Raw genomic sequence first — 17,164 nt, 5'->3', positions numbered from 1 at the left:
CGTACCACTGACTCTGGCACAGGCCTACTGACTCTGGTCACATGTGTTAGACCTGCTTTCTTTAGAGTCTCACTGAGAACTGTGTTGGTGCACCTATTTCTTACAACCACCCCTTCCTTCCCTTTTCTAATCATTGTGAAATGCTATTTTGCTCAGTTTTCATTTTAAGTATTGCTTATACTGATGCACTGTCTTGCTGAACTGGTTCACAAACTGATGGGAAGTGTTGCTAGGGTGTATAAGAACTTATTTCTAGATAACTTGTGCTTTTCCTCCCTTGTGAGGCATTGTTAGAGGATCCCTTGTGTGTAGTTGTCACTGTGCCCTTTTGCTCAGTTTTCACTCTGGTTCACTTGGTCTACACTTTAACTTGGGAGTGTGTATATTTTTCCTTGACTTAATTTAACTTGCTTGATAACTGTGATAAATGTGTTTTCTTAGAAGTGTGTAAAATAAATATATAACTACTTTTTAATACAACGCTTTGGTCAGTGTTCCTTGTGCCATAGTACAGTAGACCTATTGTGTAAACCCTGAATACTGCTCATCTCCTTCTTCAGATAAGTCTGACTGCTCAGCCACCAACTAAATCTTTGTGGTACAGACTGATACCAAAGGGGATTTATTGCTCTCACCTGTAGTCCTAATCTTGTGTAGTGCTCCCTAAGGGAACTGCACAGGATTCTGCCTAACAACTTTTGTTAGGACAGTTTTTCTGAAGTCCAACTAAGGGCTTAGTAAAACCATTCAACTGAGGCAGTACAAGACTCCATTCTTAGTATAAGGCTGTACCACCTGAGTTCAGGGTAGCGTAGACAGAGCAGCCAGGCTTATTTTAGGAGGGAGGGCTGTGAAATTATAATATACATATGTAATATACATATTGTAATATACATATGGTCCAAAGAAAAACTGAAACACTATGTATTGTAAAAAATAAATGGTCTTATTTAAATAGAAGTAGGCCCAAATTAATCTGGGCGGGGGGGAATAAGTACCATCACAGATCATATAAACACATTATAGAAAAACACAAGACTATGCTTGAAGGTACACAGACCAAAGCATATAACCTAATTTGGAACACCTAACAGGAGTTCTAGGGAAGTCAAACCAGTACTTTCAGTAATACCAGGGTAGTAGACCTTATCAGTTGTACCGTGACGCTCAGCAGGAAATCACATAGTAATATCAACTAGACCATATATACTTTTCTGATCTAGTGAAACACAGATTCTAGGAAAAGTATAAACCTTTAACTGTGATTCAGGATAACACAGTTATTGAAGGGGCGTTGGACCTTGGGGTGTAAATATTCAATTACATTTTCTTTTCAGTTCACAGACTAAGGGAAGCAATAACTCCAATTTATTTTAGGATAACATAGCTATACTCAAGGTAAGTAAAACCTATAGACCTTTTACAGGAGTTATAAGCAACTTAATGGGGTTTAGGTCGATTTTACTGCGAACAAATGGTCGTAATGACCAAAAGTTCTAAAAATGCTACCACCAAAGGTTCGAACACCAAAAGTTCGTACCTTTGGTGGTAGCATTGCAGGTAAGTATAATAATAAAACGGTATAGTGAGAGGGGACACCCCCGCAGCCCCCGTAGTATGTGTGTTCGCATGAGAAAGGTGCAAACGTTTGGTAGTTCGCACCTTTCTCATGCGAACGTTACGACCGTGGCCAAATCAGCCGCGGTTGGATCACTCGGATTCACGTAATGGCAGGTATAAACCTAAGACTCTTTTTGTGTCTGTCTAAACAAACCAAGGAAAGCAAAACCCAGCGTTACACTTAATGAATGACTCAAGGTTATTCTAGGTAGGTAAAACCTAATGCAGCCTTATTCTGGACAGGCTAACAGCAAGTCAGGAGAAGCAAGACCCAGTTGGGAAACATATACACCTATTATCTGAAAGAAATAGTTAGTGAAGCCAACAGCATTACTTGAGGCCAAGAGGCACAGCCAATTTACAGGTGAGTAAAATAACCTTACATCTACTTTCTATTAGAATGGCGAAAAGGTTTTTAAGGGAAGAAAGACGTTACATATACTTTTCAGAATGGCAGAACATTTCTAATGTAAGTAATAACTTTTGTAACTGTTCACTCTGCAAGATACAGTTACCAATCAACTTCTTTTACAAGTAGCTTTTGAATGCTCGCTGTTCTTTTCAAGGCTGAACCATTTTCTTATACTGTCCTTCCCTTATTCTATGGCATGAGTTCACTCAGAGGCAGTAGGGGGACCCTAGTGGTCTAGGTGCCAGCTGAAGGCAGGGTGAGATAGGGTTCAGTTGCAGTCAAAGTTAGAGTTCCAGAGGAAGACTGTTCAAACAAGTAAGTATTTCACTTTAAAGTTAGTTGAGGGTCCAGGGACTTCAGAGAAGACACCCTAGGAGGATTCTGCAATGGGTCTGGGTGAACTGGATGAGTGGCCGCCCAATCACAGAAAACACCCCAAAGCTATACAGAAATCACAAAGGCTTAAGGTAGGTTAAATACCCGAGCCAACACAGTACCTCAGCACAGAAGAAGAGTTGCAGCAGGAACGACTTCAGGATCTGCAGCCAAAAACCTGGTCAATTAATTCCTTGTCAAGAAGACGGAAGATAGGATTTATTACAGGAGAAGGCTTCAGGAAAGAGTTTCCTCGAGGCTGGATGCGGCTCTGGATTTGGCGCCTTTTCAGGAGCACAGAAGAAGATAAATATCAGCCGTCGGATTCCCGTCGTTGGCAAGATCCAGCACTCTGGTGAGGGGACTTTCCGGACCTGAATCATGCCTCTGGAGATCCAGCAGGATGCCCACGAAGTTTCCGCGAGATTTGGAATTTGGAAGACTGTGCACCGCACAATGGCTTGAGGTCCAACGGTATTGGGGTCTTTCAGCCAGGCAAGGCTGCAACACGGCGTCGGATGTCTCACCAGGGACTGGGTCGATGTTTTCAGAGTCCCTGGTAGATTGGAAGGAAGGGCTACAGCAGGCTCCAGTTACACAGCAGGATCTCTGGTCGCTGAAAATCATCTCAGCTGTAGTATCTTCCTCTTCCGTTTTGGTTCCAGTGGTCGACTGCCTCTTCAGCTTCCAGGATGATACTTTTATGCAGGAATCCAGCCAATCAACAGCCATGCAACATTCAAACTTGTGGGGTTGGCAGTCCTTTTAGGACTGCCAGCCTTCCAGTTTGAACTGGATTCTCGCAGTCAGGCTTAAAGACAAAAGGCTGCAGAGTTTTGGACTCCTCCCTCGCTTCCTGCCTTCACAGACACTCTGGAGCCTGGGCGGGAATCCACAGGATTTCCACCAAAGATAAATATCACACAAAGGAATTTCCCGCGCTGGAGGTCAGGGGAAGGAACAAGAAAGGCTAAAACGGCAAAAGAAGACGACAGGAGCCATTTTGGTAAAATGAGCACCCATGGGTGGCTGTGGAAACAGCCCGCAGTAAAGGTGCACCAAATTCATAAAAGGTTCACTGCCACCAGCCATTAAGGGTATGTTTGTCCATGTAACATAAATGTTACATTTAAAATGAGGAAGGGGATACTCAGCATCTCCCCAGCACTCCACATAAGGCAGTGGGGGTGCTAGTCTCACCTAATAAAATGTAAAAGGGATCCAAAGATCCTTTCTACCCTTGGGAACTACAGTTCTCACAAGGTTAGCCAGACAAAGTTAAAAGGGGAATGCCTACGGCAACCCAGCAACAATATGCACGTATTGCCAAAAGGTTGTCAAAGAGGATAACTTTTAAAAGACACTATGGAGAGTCTTACAAGTGACACCCATAAAAAGAGTGAATGATTCTGTGAGTGTGGAAAAGGGTTCTCACTCACACAGGTATAAAGAAAAATAATACACCAATAAAAGCAAAAAGTTCTGGGTTTGACACAGATGAGGAAGATTTATCATAGCTATGAAAATCTTACCTAACAACCATACACATTTACCTACAGTGTTGCCCATAAGATTCTTAACTATTGTACACTCTTTAAAAAAGTTAGTGTTGTGGTGAAGAAGGGGCACGCTGAGGGCAGCTAGGTGGAAATGGGAAAACACTCTAGGGCAAGACATACTGGCCAATAACTGGAGATACATTAGGAAAGTCTCCATGAACCATAAGCAGAAACTATTCCAGTTCAAATGTATACATCAGGCATACATCATTGCTAAAAAAAAAAAAAAGATTTGATGCAACTTCTCAAGGCGCGTGCAAGTGCTGCAAAATGGTCAAGGCTGATTTTATACATATGGCTTGGAACTGCGCTGGGGTGGCCTCATACTGGGAACAAAATGCAAAGTGTTCTTAATGTAATAACTGGGCTCGATCTCCTGATCACTCTGGAGGTGTGTCTCCTGGGCCTCACTCTGGGTTTCCCGAAAGCAGGATCGTAGGCGTCTGGGAATAGTGCTTAAATGGGATTCTGATCCAACTGGAGTAGTTTCCTAAACTTCTTTGCAGCGTTCTTGTGTCTAGACTCCTTTTGCCATCAGGGACACTTCCACATCCGTTTCCCTTCAGGTGCAACTCATTTATGATGTACTGTACTTAGTAGCCCATGGTGTGAGCTATTACATTTACTTTTGTCTACACCACTCTGTAGCATTTACATACTTTGGAAGCCTCTTGCCCCTGTATGGAAGCAAAGTGACTTCCAAAATGCTTTAAGACCTACAACCCAACTACTTTACTTGTGGTCTTTCCTGTGTTTGGGTAATGAGGAATAGACATAATGGACATTCTGCCTACCTAGGCTTTTTGCAGAGCCCACAGATGCCCTTGAGGCTGACAGGTATCAAGTTTAAACTGAATGAGGGTCCTTACAAGCATCAATGCACATCTATGCATGTGTGCCCCCGAAACATGAGCTTGGCTGGCCAACCCTTACTGAATAGTAACCAAAATGTTCATGGCTGTGAATTGGTAGGCAGGAGTATGCTCCTGCCCATGTATGTGTGTATATTTAGGGAGGGATGGGAAGTCCCTGAGGATTCTTGAGGCAGACTATACTGTTGTACACCTAATCCTGCAGACAGTGAAACTTTGCCTCTGTGCTGCAAATCTTGCCTCATGCTCTTCTTTGCTTTACATCCGACTCTCCTCGCTGGAACATCTCTGCGTGCAGCCAGCAGATACTCAGTCGAAGCTTTGTGGACCCATAATACTTACTGGACCTGAAGTGAGAGTCCCTCCTTGACTGGAATCAGAGTGGTTTGCTGCTGCACCACCTGGCTTTCCTGCTCCTGCGTGGGACATGGCTCTGACCTCTGAAGCTGTTCGTCTTTGAAAACCATTCTGGTGCCCTCCCTGAAATCCCCTTGTCCTCACCAGAGCCACCAGTGACCTGTCTCAGAGGGTCACCACCAGTGCAGTGTTGTTGCTGCTGCTGCTGTGCCCTCCTCTTCAAGGTTTGTTCTAAGGGAATCATTTTACTGTTGTTGATCTTATGTTCCCGGTTATGACACATCCCAGGATAGTCCAAAGCATGAACTAGAGCCAGCGTTCGAAATTGCTGCAAGTATTTGACTGGGCCCAGATGAACCTGGTTAGCTTGATACTAAGAGCTAACAGCAGCTAAGCCAAGTGGTGGAACACAAGTATAGCTATCTGGCATGAACTATGTGTATGGACATTTGCATAAAAAAGGAAAATAAAAAAATTAACGGATGGCTGGTAAAATGTACTGGACACAAATTTATTGTTGCTTCTCATTTGAAAGTTAGATTTGTTACATGCTATGTATTAGGGCCTCATTCTGCAGCAGCAGAGAGAAAGGTCAGTCAACAGAAAAAAGAGGCATCAGCAGAGATAAAAATGGGTCATTAAAAAGACCAGTAACAGAGATTAATGCAGCTACAGATGTAGTGGTAGACTTATGCTGCAGTGGCAAAGATAGGTAAAGACTAAATGAGAGGTTGAAGCAAGATTGATGAACTGAAATAAAGAAATGTATAAGAAAGAAAAGGAAAAGCAATTCAAAGAGAATGTCAAAAGTGAAGATATGTAAGGGCACATGGCCAGACACCGAGGATTCAACAGAAACAGTGAGCAACAGTATACAAGACAGAGACACACAGCAATGGAAAGGGGGTTTCAGAAATGTATTTTTGGGTACATGGCACAGTTTGGGAAAAAACAAGTTCCACCATCTTCCAGGCACCCCATTCTTGAGAATGGACTTTAATAGCTCTTGGGTCACGATTAGGAACTCCTGGCCTGAGAAAAATCCCGACAACCAGGAGCTACTTTCTAGCTCCTACTCCAGTTCCAACTTCCACCCTGCAGAACCAATCCAGGCACCAATAAAGATCTCAGCAACCACAACACCTGTGCCTGAAAGCAGCCTTCTTCTGCTTGGGTAGCCTTCCTTGGGTCATTTGGCCTCCCCATTGTCATTGTACCTAATCTCCAGTTTCTGACAATGCTGCGAGCAGTCCTCCAAGGGCCCTGTGAGCATGACTGTTTTCTTGTGGTTCTGCTATGCAACCATCCATTCTGTCCCTCTGGTCATAGAACCTGGGCCCGGATCTCTTCAAGGCTCCCCAAGAGTCTGCACCTTGTAGGTGCTGCCTTCTTTGCTTCCGCGATCTGCTTTTATACTTGGATATATTTTCACCATAACTGTGAGTGAAACCATTGACTTTGTTACTTTGGTTTTTAGGAACAAAATGTCCTAAACTACTAAAACGCCTTAAAAGGTACTGCAGACATTGACTTATCTGTGAATCGTCAAAGTATCTTTTGTTCCCATTAAGGTTCAGGAGTTTGTAAAGTTCTTAGTTGACTTGTAATACTTGCCTATTTTCTATGCACTTCATCATTTAAAAAAATAAAACAAACACACTGAAATTCCCTATTCAGCTTTGTAACGTAGAAAAATTTTACTAAATTGGATCTTCTTTTTTCCTATAGGTTTTAGAAATGAATTGGGGCTTTTCTAGTCTGTTTACTGTTTTTAATAATGTGTGTGTGACATTTCTTTGAAGTACTTAACTTGTAGTAGATATTTCTCAAGATAATCTTCCTGAATTGCAAAATAGAGGTTCCACATATAACCACTGCAAAATGGCGACTGGGCAATCTAGAGAGAAAAAGACAGCGGCGGTGAGTGAGGAGTCAAGGAAGGGTCAAAAAGACTCGGGAGTGTAGGGAGGTGGGGACTGGCGGGGTGTACTTGGAAAGAAAAGAGAGGGAAAGGCGAGGTGGGTCGGCATGACAAGGAGCAGGAAAGATTATTTTGGGAACTCCCGTTGCGCGAGTGTCTATACGCAATGTAAGTTTCGAAAAGGATCATCTTGGAATGACTACATACAATCATTTCTGAACACATAATTAATAACACAGCGCATATTTTTCAGTACTTCTACTGTGTTGACTTGCCTTTATTTTATGCCAGGTCTATCTTGGTGCTAACGCAGCTTAACACTATTGGTTGGCTCTTTCTAAGCCCATACCAGAGGGCACTTGAAAAAACTCCCTAAGATGCCTTTTAGTCCGTTAGCTCTAGCAGGTCGCTCCGCTTGGCTTGTTGCATTCGTCATTGGCTGGTTACAGTTCCTTATATTATTTTAGAAAACCGCATGCTACTGCAGCCAGTTTGTGTTAAAGGAACAAAGGCTTGCTCCCTGTTGTGTATTGATGGATAGTGTGGAGGTCCTGTGCTGAAGGGGCTGGTCAGGCAAAAGCCCTTCACAGGCACATTTCTTTTGCTCTTCCTATGTTCAAGCAGGGGTGACCGGCTAATTTCTGCAGTCTTCACTGCGGGGCGACTGCCGCCAGGTTTGGAGTTGCCTGTAGGGCAATAGGGAAATGCCTGAAGTGCAGGCCCATTTGCCGTTTTCTGACCAAAGTGAGCTAGTTTGAGGAGTTATTTCACTGTGTAGCTAGCAGTTTTGAACATTGTTACTGAACAAATGTTCTTAAAAATTCACAATTTGAAATAAATTTTCAAAATAATCCTTGTGTACTACTCGGACTATATAAAAGGAACATAACTGCCATTTATGATTGGTTCCAGAGCCAATTTTATGCCACAGTCCGAACTTGGCTGCCGAAGGATAAACTTTTGCTCACTGTTTTATTCCAACACCACGCCTCGAAAAGGGAAGTCAATGCCAAATGGGAGTGGGTAGTGCAAACAAGAAGCCTCTTTTCGCTAGCTAGTTGCTTTAGTTTAGAAATCGTAGTGTAAATCGATATCAAAGAAGAGATACCCAGATTTGGGACATATGCGTGGTGATGGAAGGCTCCCCCCACCACCCACCCATAGGCATTGCCTTTGCTATGGGTATGCAATGGTTGGGATAGAATTCAAAGTACTTGTGTTTTGACGTGGTCAGAGATCTGACTTTGTAAAGAGGGGATAGAGGCGAGTTGTGATGGTCCAAATTATGTATGAAACAAGTACCACCTTTTCTTGCCCCAAAGCCTGTACTGCACAACGCTTGCTAGTCTCTTTTCTCTAGGAAAATGCAGTTCCCAGAAGACCCGGTGGAGGGGAAGAACTAGTAAATGGCCCGGCTGGGAGAGAAAACGCAAGAGAACTCCAAGTGACAGAATGACCCATCTACCAAACTGGCAATCTCAGTAGCACACGTGTCCCGAGCTCCAACAATAAGCCCCATTGACAAAACAAATAATACAAAAAAAGTCCCTGATGTGTTCTTGAGAACATCTGCAACATTGTGCACACCCACATGCCAGCCCCTTCTGTCTAATTAGCGCCACAGGCAGTCATATAAATTAAACAGCTTGGAGAGAGCCGATAGCCATATTTCTTTTCGGCCTCTGACAGTTCTTCTGCAACTGTAACCTAATGCTAGCCAGGGGTGCCAAAATGGGAGCCATGGGTAGAGGTTGCTACCTCTAGCTACTCCCCAAAAGACATCCCTGCCTTTTTTGGATACAGAACCAGAACCTGAACTCAGATAAATAAAGACAGACTCTTCATTACTAATACTTCAATACCAATAAAGAAAAAAGCATAATGACTGTGTAACCTAGATTTTGTGCTGGCAAATTTAATGATAGGAATTTATATAAAAAATACCATTAACGATTGCTGTAAATGTTGCAATTTCTTTCCTCTGCCCTCTTCCCATAACGGTTTCTAGAGCTGTAAACAAGCAGGATAGGCTATTTGTACTTTCCAAACTAGCTTCCTATAGGAGGTTAGAATAGGACACTGCTAGAGTTTTTTAAGAATACAAACAAGGTCTTCTTGTTAAAATACCCAGAATACTCGACTTCACTTTCCATCAAAATGTGGCATTGGCATACCTAAAGATCACGCAAAGTTGCGAAGTTAAGCGATTTATGTGATTGACAGCATTAATTGGTTTCCCTGAAAAACTGAGATACAAGACTAGACTGGAGAGAAGTGATAATAAGGAATAAGTGATGAAACCGATGCAATGTGCAACAAAGCAAATGGGCAATACACATTTGGATCTTGTTTAAAACAAAGTATTAGTTACATCTGTTACAATAAAAAATATTTTCACTAAAAATATATTAAAATGCATTACCTTGGAAATGTTTTTTCTAGCAAGGAGATCTGGTATAACTCTCAGAACCTACTTCAAGATGGCAATCTTTTAACTTGGAACTCTGAAAAAACATTTAAAATCTTTAAGAACATGCAGACCCAGTAGCATAATCATTTAGGTGTCTGTGGGTTGTTCTACAAAACAAAGCCCATCACTGGGATAATCATAGGGTAAAAACACAAACTGAAAAATGTCATAGAAACAAACGTTATACAAAGGGCCCAAAAAGGTAGGGATGGTTTAGATTGAGATTCTCAAATCAAGGATGAGAAGTTCCCTACTGACAGTAAACATTCTCGGAGAGTACTCCAAGAGAAAAAATGTCATGTTGCAAGTTACTAGCCAGCCATTAAAAAAACGTTACCTGTATGTAACATAACATCGCCTGATGCCTGCGGGCTTTCAGCGCACTAAAGTATGTAAATAAAATTAAAATAAATACATAAAAAATATAGCTGTATTTTGTGGTTTGTCGTATATTTAAATGTATATTTAGTCGAATATTTATAGTTGGATATGGTATTAGTTTTAGATAGAGTTCATGTTAATAGTTAAGTAGGGGGATTAGAAGTGGAAAGAGGAATGCATATAGTGCAGTAGGTTAAGCGTGAAGAAGGTTTTCGGCTCTGTAACTCCTTAAACGGTAAAGAGGATTGAATGCTCTGGGAGAACAGCCGATACACAGTCTCAGGAAATCTCATCATAAGCAGACCACATCCACCTTGGAGAAGGCCTGGGTCAGCAACAACTGCTAGACCAACGATCATTTTCTAATGTAAATTGTGTTACTTAGCTAAAAGGCTTGCTGAAACACTGACTCATAGCAGTGGTACAGCTGTGAGCTGCTCAGCATAAACCAGAAGGGAGTGCATTGGATTGTGAAGGCAGTTAGAGAAGCAGCAGCTTGCCATAGGCCACCCACTGGGCCCATCTATTGCCCCACCCCAAGGGGCAATAGATGGGCCCATGGACACACCAAGATGGATTTTTCATATGAACTCCCATAGGGTGGATTTGGTGGAGCAGACACATAACCTCTTCCTGGCACCACCCGCTGTAGGTGGTGCCAGGAAGAGGTTATGTGTCTGCTCCACCAAATCCACCCTATGGGAGTTCATATGAAAAATCCATCTTGGTGTGTCCATCCCATTGTAGTAGATAAGGTAACAACTCAGGACACAGCCCATCTCCAGTTTAACAAAGGATTTTATTTGCAGGTTGCCATGCACCCCTTTCTTTCCAGCTGGTCTGGCCGGGGGGTGTGCTTTGTTCCCGTGGGGACTGCCCATGCCTGAGGCAAGGGAGGTGCACACCATTGCCCCGGGCCAGGGCTGAAGAACATGGGCTACAAGTGCACGCTCTACATATCTGAGCATGTGGCCACAAGCTTCCTGGTGCACCGAACTATCGATCAGATATCTCGGTTGCGTAGCTTATCAAGGTCAATATGGCCAACTTGGTGTGAAAGATCACACATAACCAGTGCTTCAGATACGATTTTGAAGTAAGTATATGGGATTAAATGATTTTCATGGGTGTAAAGAAGAAATTCCAATTCCAGGGCTATTTTCTCAGGCATGTAAACAAATATTTCAACTCTAATACGGACCTATTTATGTTCTCCATGCTACCTTGCGCCTCGTAATACATGCAAATTATTTGCTTCGGACCAAATAATAATAATATTAAAATTCCTCCCTGTGGCACTCCTGTTGGTACCACTGATCCGAATATATCCCAGTGAAAGTACCTAGGTGGATGCCAAGAGCAGGTTCCTAGGTGTCTTTTTTTTACTATCGTTTGTTGGATTTTTTATTCCTTTTTATTGTTGGGAGTATGTTCCTGTTTTCGGGGGATTAAAAGAGAAGTGTATGCTTCTTATCTGTAAAGCTGCAGGTAACCACTGTGATTGCACAGAATGTTGGGCGCTTATCTCAGGATAAACTGCAAGGTTTAGTACTTCTTGGAGCATTGAGGTAATATTTTCATACGTTTGGGAGAGCACTCTACGAAGGCAGTGAATATATACAAAAGCACCATACAATGTTGGCATGGCAGATAGAATGTTCGGACTGTAATGTCTTGCGCATGCTCTTGTAGATGTTCTAATAATCTCGAACAGTATACATTTTTCAGTGTAGCGTCAGGAAAAGTTAAACTCAAGCGCTCTGTGTTGTCTGCTCTATAGTTCTTATAATGGTAAAGAGGATTGAAGGCTCTGGGAGAACAGCCGATACACAGTCTCAGGAAATCTCATCATAAGCAGACAACATCCACTTTGAGAAGGTCTGGGTCACCAGTGTCTGCTGGACCGACGATAGTTTGTTTGCTGTAAATTGCGTCACTTAGCTACAAGGCTTGGTGAAACACTGACTCATAGCAGTGATGCAGCAGTGAGCTGCTCAGAGGAATACAGAAGGGAGTGCATTGGCTTGTGACAATAGGAATTCCTATTACTTGATAATATATGGGAGTACTTATTCTATTAAATAGCTAAACATGCGACTATTATGCTACACTTTCTTTACTTTTACAGAGCTGTCAAGTTTCACAGTTCAATGGGTGAGAAAGCTATGCCGCCTCATTTTTCTCTCCTTGAAATTCAGGGGCTTATGGTTTTGTGGTCTTCATTTTAAAACTACAGATCCCAGAATTTCAAGAAAAACATAGGACTGGCTGGCTTTCTCATCCAAGGAACTGGAAAACGTGTGCGTTTTTAGCAGCAAAGCAAAAAAACACAAATCCCAGCAATCTGTGGAATTTCTATAGTTGAACTATGACATGCTGCAAGCTAACCAATCTATAAAAGGCCATTACTACGACCTCACGTTCTGCCCCTTGTCGATCCTCTTACTTTGATGCAAAGGAATGAAATCTGACCAACCAAACTCTGAGTCTCAGGAACCTCGCAGGAACAAGCACTCTTCCTCCGGGTCCCTCAGTCCTGCAAAGGCAGGCAATGACAGAATCACATAACAGGCAGGCAAATCTAGGACCAAGACTATGGAACTCAGAATGACTTAAAGCCCACAAATCAATGACCTTGCATCATCAACTAGGAGTCCTCTGCCCTAAAGAGAAAATGTATATTTTATAAGCTACTGGCAAGCGGGCCATATGTAGCAACGGTGTGCCAGACCAGCAGGGAGCTCCCACAGAGGGGTGTTGAATCAGTGGGACTTCCTAAACGTCCTAGATCCCCCTGCCTCAACTCCATACACTGAATAGCGAGGGCTTATGGACACTCAGCAATGGCGCAGCTCACCTGACACTCAATGCTGCAGGAACATTCTTATCAGCGATTAATACTCCAAGCCAGTGCTTCAGATAAAATTTGTGAGTGGGAGTATTGTATTCCCTATTTTTCAAAGTTGTGAATAAAATGATTTTTTAGTGAGTACAAATCTAAATCCAATTCTCAATGAGAGTATTTGATAACCGAGTTAAATGTTTTAACTGAAAAACAAATGTTTTCGTAATATTTAATTTGTTTGCACCTAGTTATTCATGCACATTGAAAGACACATGTTTACTTCTTACAATCAGGCAGTTAAAATAGTTGTTTCTTCCTGAGGTACTAAGTGTACTACTGGTCTAAACATATCTATGGAGCTGTGAGGGAGAAAGCAGGGATGCAAGATTCTACATGTCTTTTCAGATTTTTTGTTGGGAGTATTTTTACTCCGCATTTTTATTTTTTGGGAGTATTTGCCAATTTTTAGGGAGTAAAAGTGGCCGATACTCCCCTTATTTGTAGGGCTGCTCCCAGGGTGAGTGGCATGTTCTAAGAGGCGCAGAGAGCGGCTTGGTGAGCGCACGCAATTGCGGAGGAGCATCAGCAGTAGAGAAAAAAAGTATGGTAAGCATTACTGACCTAAAACAAACTTAGCTGAAAAAAAGGTAACAAACAAGAAAAATCCCAGTGAAAACGCTAGAAAAGGTTTAACCAAATAAACATCAAATCAAGTAATAAGGGTATGAGCATATCCATAGGCTCCAATTAAATGCTATTTGTCTGGTGAAAGAGCAACAAAGAAAGAGAATGAGCAAAGCGTGCACCCTGTGTTATAAACACTCAATGTGGGGTTTGTAGTTTATTGCTTTGCCACTGAAAGTTACATAAGGTATACTACAGTTCTTCACACAGATGTTTTTAGGGAACAAACTTGTGGCAATATGCAACTTTGGGCACTAAAGGAAGATGCTAAGGTTAGTGTCTGTTAAAACATTAACATTGTTTTGTCAATATGTTTGCCTCGGTGTTCAATAATCCAACTGTTTTAGGACCTACAGACGCAGACATTGGAAAGAAACACTATTGGAGCTCACTGTTAAAACTGACGAGAGAGAGAGAGAGAGAGAGAGAGAGAGAGAGAGAGAGAGAGAGAGAAAAAGAAAAAGGAGGAAAAATAACAGGAGGAAAAAGGAAAAAACGAGAGAACCACATGTTTATTAACCATAGTATAGTACAATGGCCTTATCTTTTTGCAAAACACAAACATTTAACTGGAGGGGAACAATATTTCGATTACATGAAAACAACAGAGCAGCAACATTCCTATAAGTAATTTCATTTGGAGGTGTTCCACTGGTGGGCAATGGTCCAAGTGAAGTGGGCATCTTTCTATCAAATGGCATTGTGCGCCTTTAGATAACAAGAGAGCTTAATTCACGTTTGCCTTTTCTGAAGTTGCTATAGCTTGAATAAGCAGTGGTTGTATGTGTCTGTGGAATATGGAGCTTTGACAGTCACAAAAAGTAATAGTTCTTTGTAGTTCGACTTTCACATTTAAGAAAAAATCCACCATTGCAGAATAGCTTTTTAAATCTTGACATATCCATGGAAAGAGGATAAAGAACAATTTATTTTTATTCCGTATTCTGAAGTATTACATGTATTTTATGGTTTTCCTTTGTTGTTTTTAATCAGATATGTTTGTACATGTCTTTTCATTGGTATATCTTAATCAATACACAATAATGATGTTCCGTCAAGATAAACAGAAACAGGTAATTAAAACAGTCACGCAGCACATATCGAAAAACACTACACAATTCACTTCTTAAGCAACATTCAAGACAAGGTCATAAGTAACAGAAATGGGTGGACAAGGAAATGCATTCATTTTTAGGTAAGAGCGAGAGATAACCGTAATTACAACTCCCTTGATTCAATTTGCTTTAATAACAACTTACAACACGGTTGTGTCATGTTGAAACCATAATGAATTCAGGTGCAACCCTCCTTCCATTGAATTGTCCCGTTAGCGTGTCACTTCATGTTCAACAGTTGCCCATATATTCATACCACCAGTATAAGGCTACTACCCTCTTAGTTTGTAAGTTGCCAAAGTGTATACAATTTTCTTTGTTTTTAATTGTGTTATCGTTTTACATTAAAACTTTTCAGTCACAGTTTAATAACCATAAAGTAAACAATAATACATAGTCATAACCAAATATTAAAGCCTAAATACAAGTTTCTTTACCAATAAGTTAAATCACTCTTGAAGACTCAGTACGATTGCAATAAAAAGGGGATATCACCCAACTGTGCAAATATTTCCGTTAAAAAAGGCGTGTTGCTGTCGCACAGCAGAGCTATGCAGACGTGAGTGAGCTCCCGTGGTACCACATAGGCCTTCCAATATCCTACCCCGTTCATCCTTTCAAACACAGCAAACAAATCATTTCTCATAGGCCCCCGTGAAGGAGGTCGTGATGGCAGCGGTATCCGGCAGGGACCCTGCAGTGGTGTGTTTTTTTGGACCACAGACTGACACGACAGAGGGGGTGGTGCCATCTTGTGCACACTGAGCGCAACAGGCGTGGCAGATGCCGGATCGAGCGCCTGATCTATAAGGTAGGGATGCAGGGAAGGTGGCCCCAGTGACCCTCCTTGCCTGGTGATGGACAGGCACCTGAGCCCAGGTCCTGAGGTCTGTACGTCGGAGACAGCAGGAGTGTGCAACCGTGGTGGAGTGCATCTGCACTGACTGAGGGGAGGGGCACTGGTGGGTGTTGCCAGCACTAACGGGCACTTACCACCCCACCCTGAGCGCAGCAGGCGTGGGAGACGCCAGATTGAGCAGCCAACTTGAAAGGGAGGGACCCAGCGACGACAGCCCACTGCTTCTCCATTTCGGAAAATGAACGGGTGCCCATTCCGAGGCCCCGAGTTCATGCGTCGGAGACAGTGGGGGTGAGTAATCGCAGTGGTCGGTTTTAAATATTGATTAAGCCCCGGGTCTCCCTCCGTGTGGCAGCCCCTGCCACCATACCTCACAAGAATACGCTGACACAGGTCTGCTCATAACGGAGTCCCGGCTGTTAAATGCCAGCACAGGCTCTCTTTATTGAACAGCCTCGTTCCGGGCCACGCATGCGTCTATTACAATGTAACATCCCTCCTTTTTCATAAGAAACAAAAAAACAACACACAGTGAAATAACTGAGAAATGTCAACGTGACACAAACAGTGAAATAGTCACACACAACTTGACATGGGACCTGGGTTCGGGCCGTTACCGTCCCTCGGACTCCTCTAGGCACTGGGATCCAGAATGTAGTCCTTGAAACGGGCAGGGCACCGCTGACCTTCCCCAACAAGGGTATCACCCCTCCTCCCAGGCCACCTCCAGCGAAGGCTCCCCAGACACGGGACCCCATGGATCGTCTTCCACTTCGAGTGCTGCACTAGAGATCTGAGCGGGCCCCCTACCACTCCAAAGCCCGGCAGGGCTGTCTCCGAGGTCAAGAAGCTCGAGTTCCTGGTAACGCCGTCACCATGGAGCCTTTCACATGAGTCACCCCTATCGGCTTAGGCTCATAATTAAGGGACAGCTTCCCCTTCAGGATGTTGGTTGTGTACGAGAACGGTGTCCCCCACTTCGATGTTAACTGGCCGGTGGTTCCTCCTGATATTCTTACGTTCATTACGCTCCCTTCAGGCCTCAAGGGTCTCCTGGTTATCAATGACCCCAGGGGCCTGACCTCCCAGTTCTGGGACCAGGCCACGCGGGCACCGGCTGAACAAGGCTTCAGGGCTTCAGCTGGACCCACCCCTGTGGATTGGTGAGGTGTGGCTCGATACTCCTGGAGGAACTGGTATAGATTTCTCCTCAGTTACCCTGCCCCTTGGCCTTGGGTGATCTGAAACACCTTGTCCAGGGTTAGCATGAAGCGTTCCACTTCCCCCGTTGGCCCGCGGCCATTCTGGGGTGACTTTCCGGTGGGTGACGCCACACTCCTCCATGAACACTGCAAACTGGCAGCCCTGGAATGGGGGACCATTATCCGAACACAGTTCTTTCAGGAACCCATGAGTGGCAAAATTCTTGTCCAGAGCCTGAATGGTGTAATCGCTGGACGTGGACTCGACCAGCTCCACCACTGATCCATAACAACCAAAAAGTGCATGCCTCTCCCGGTGGACCCAAAGTCTGCATGCACGATGCCCCAGGGCTGGTAACTCCTTTCCACCGACTTGATGCAGGGCTCCTTGGACATCGGAGAGGCAGCCTGACATCAGACACACTGTTGTACGTGTTTGTCCACTCTTTTCTCCAGGTCGGGGAACCACACTTTGGTTCTCAGGCGTGCTTT

General features: G+C 43.3%; 1 protein-coding gene across 5 annotated transcripts in view; it reads right to left on the bottom strand.

Annotated features, from left to right (window-relative positions):
• Positions 1-17,164, bottom strand: part of LOC138468103 (ADP-ribosylation factor-like protein 6-interacting protein 4) — a 758,894-nt gene that overhangs the window by 701,853 nt on the left and 39,877 nt on the right. For 4 of the 5 annotated variants that reach the window (XR_011268204.1, XR_011268205.1, XM_069608521.1 and 1 more), the window contains exon 2: positions 9,539-9,620. The exons of the other annotated variant lie outside the window; for it this stretch is intronic. The gene's annotated coding sequence lies outside the window, so the exon portion shown is untranslated. The remainder of the gene's footprint in view (positions 1-9,538; positions 9,621-17,164) is intronic. 5 annotated transcript variants of the gene reach the window in all.

The sequence above is a fragment of the Ambystoma mexicanum genome, chromosome 4q (assembly GCF_040938575.1).
Source record: "Ambystoma mexicanum isolate Mex_15411 chromosome 4q, UKY_AmexF1_1, whole genome shotgun sequence".
In the NCBI taxonomy this organism is placed as follows: domain Eukaryota; kingdom Metazoa; phylum Chordata; class Amphibia; order Caudata; family Ambystomatidae; genus Ambystoma; species Ambystoma mexicanum.
Note: the sequence above shows the minus strand (reverse complement) of the source record. Positions and strands in the feature narration are given on the sequence as shown.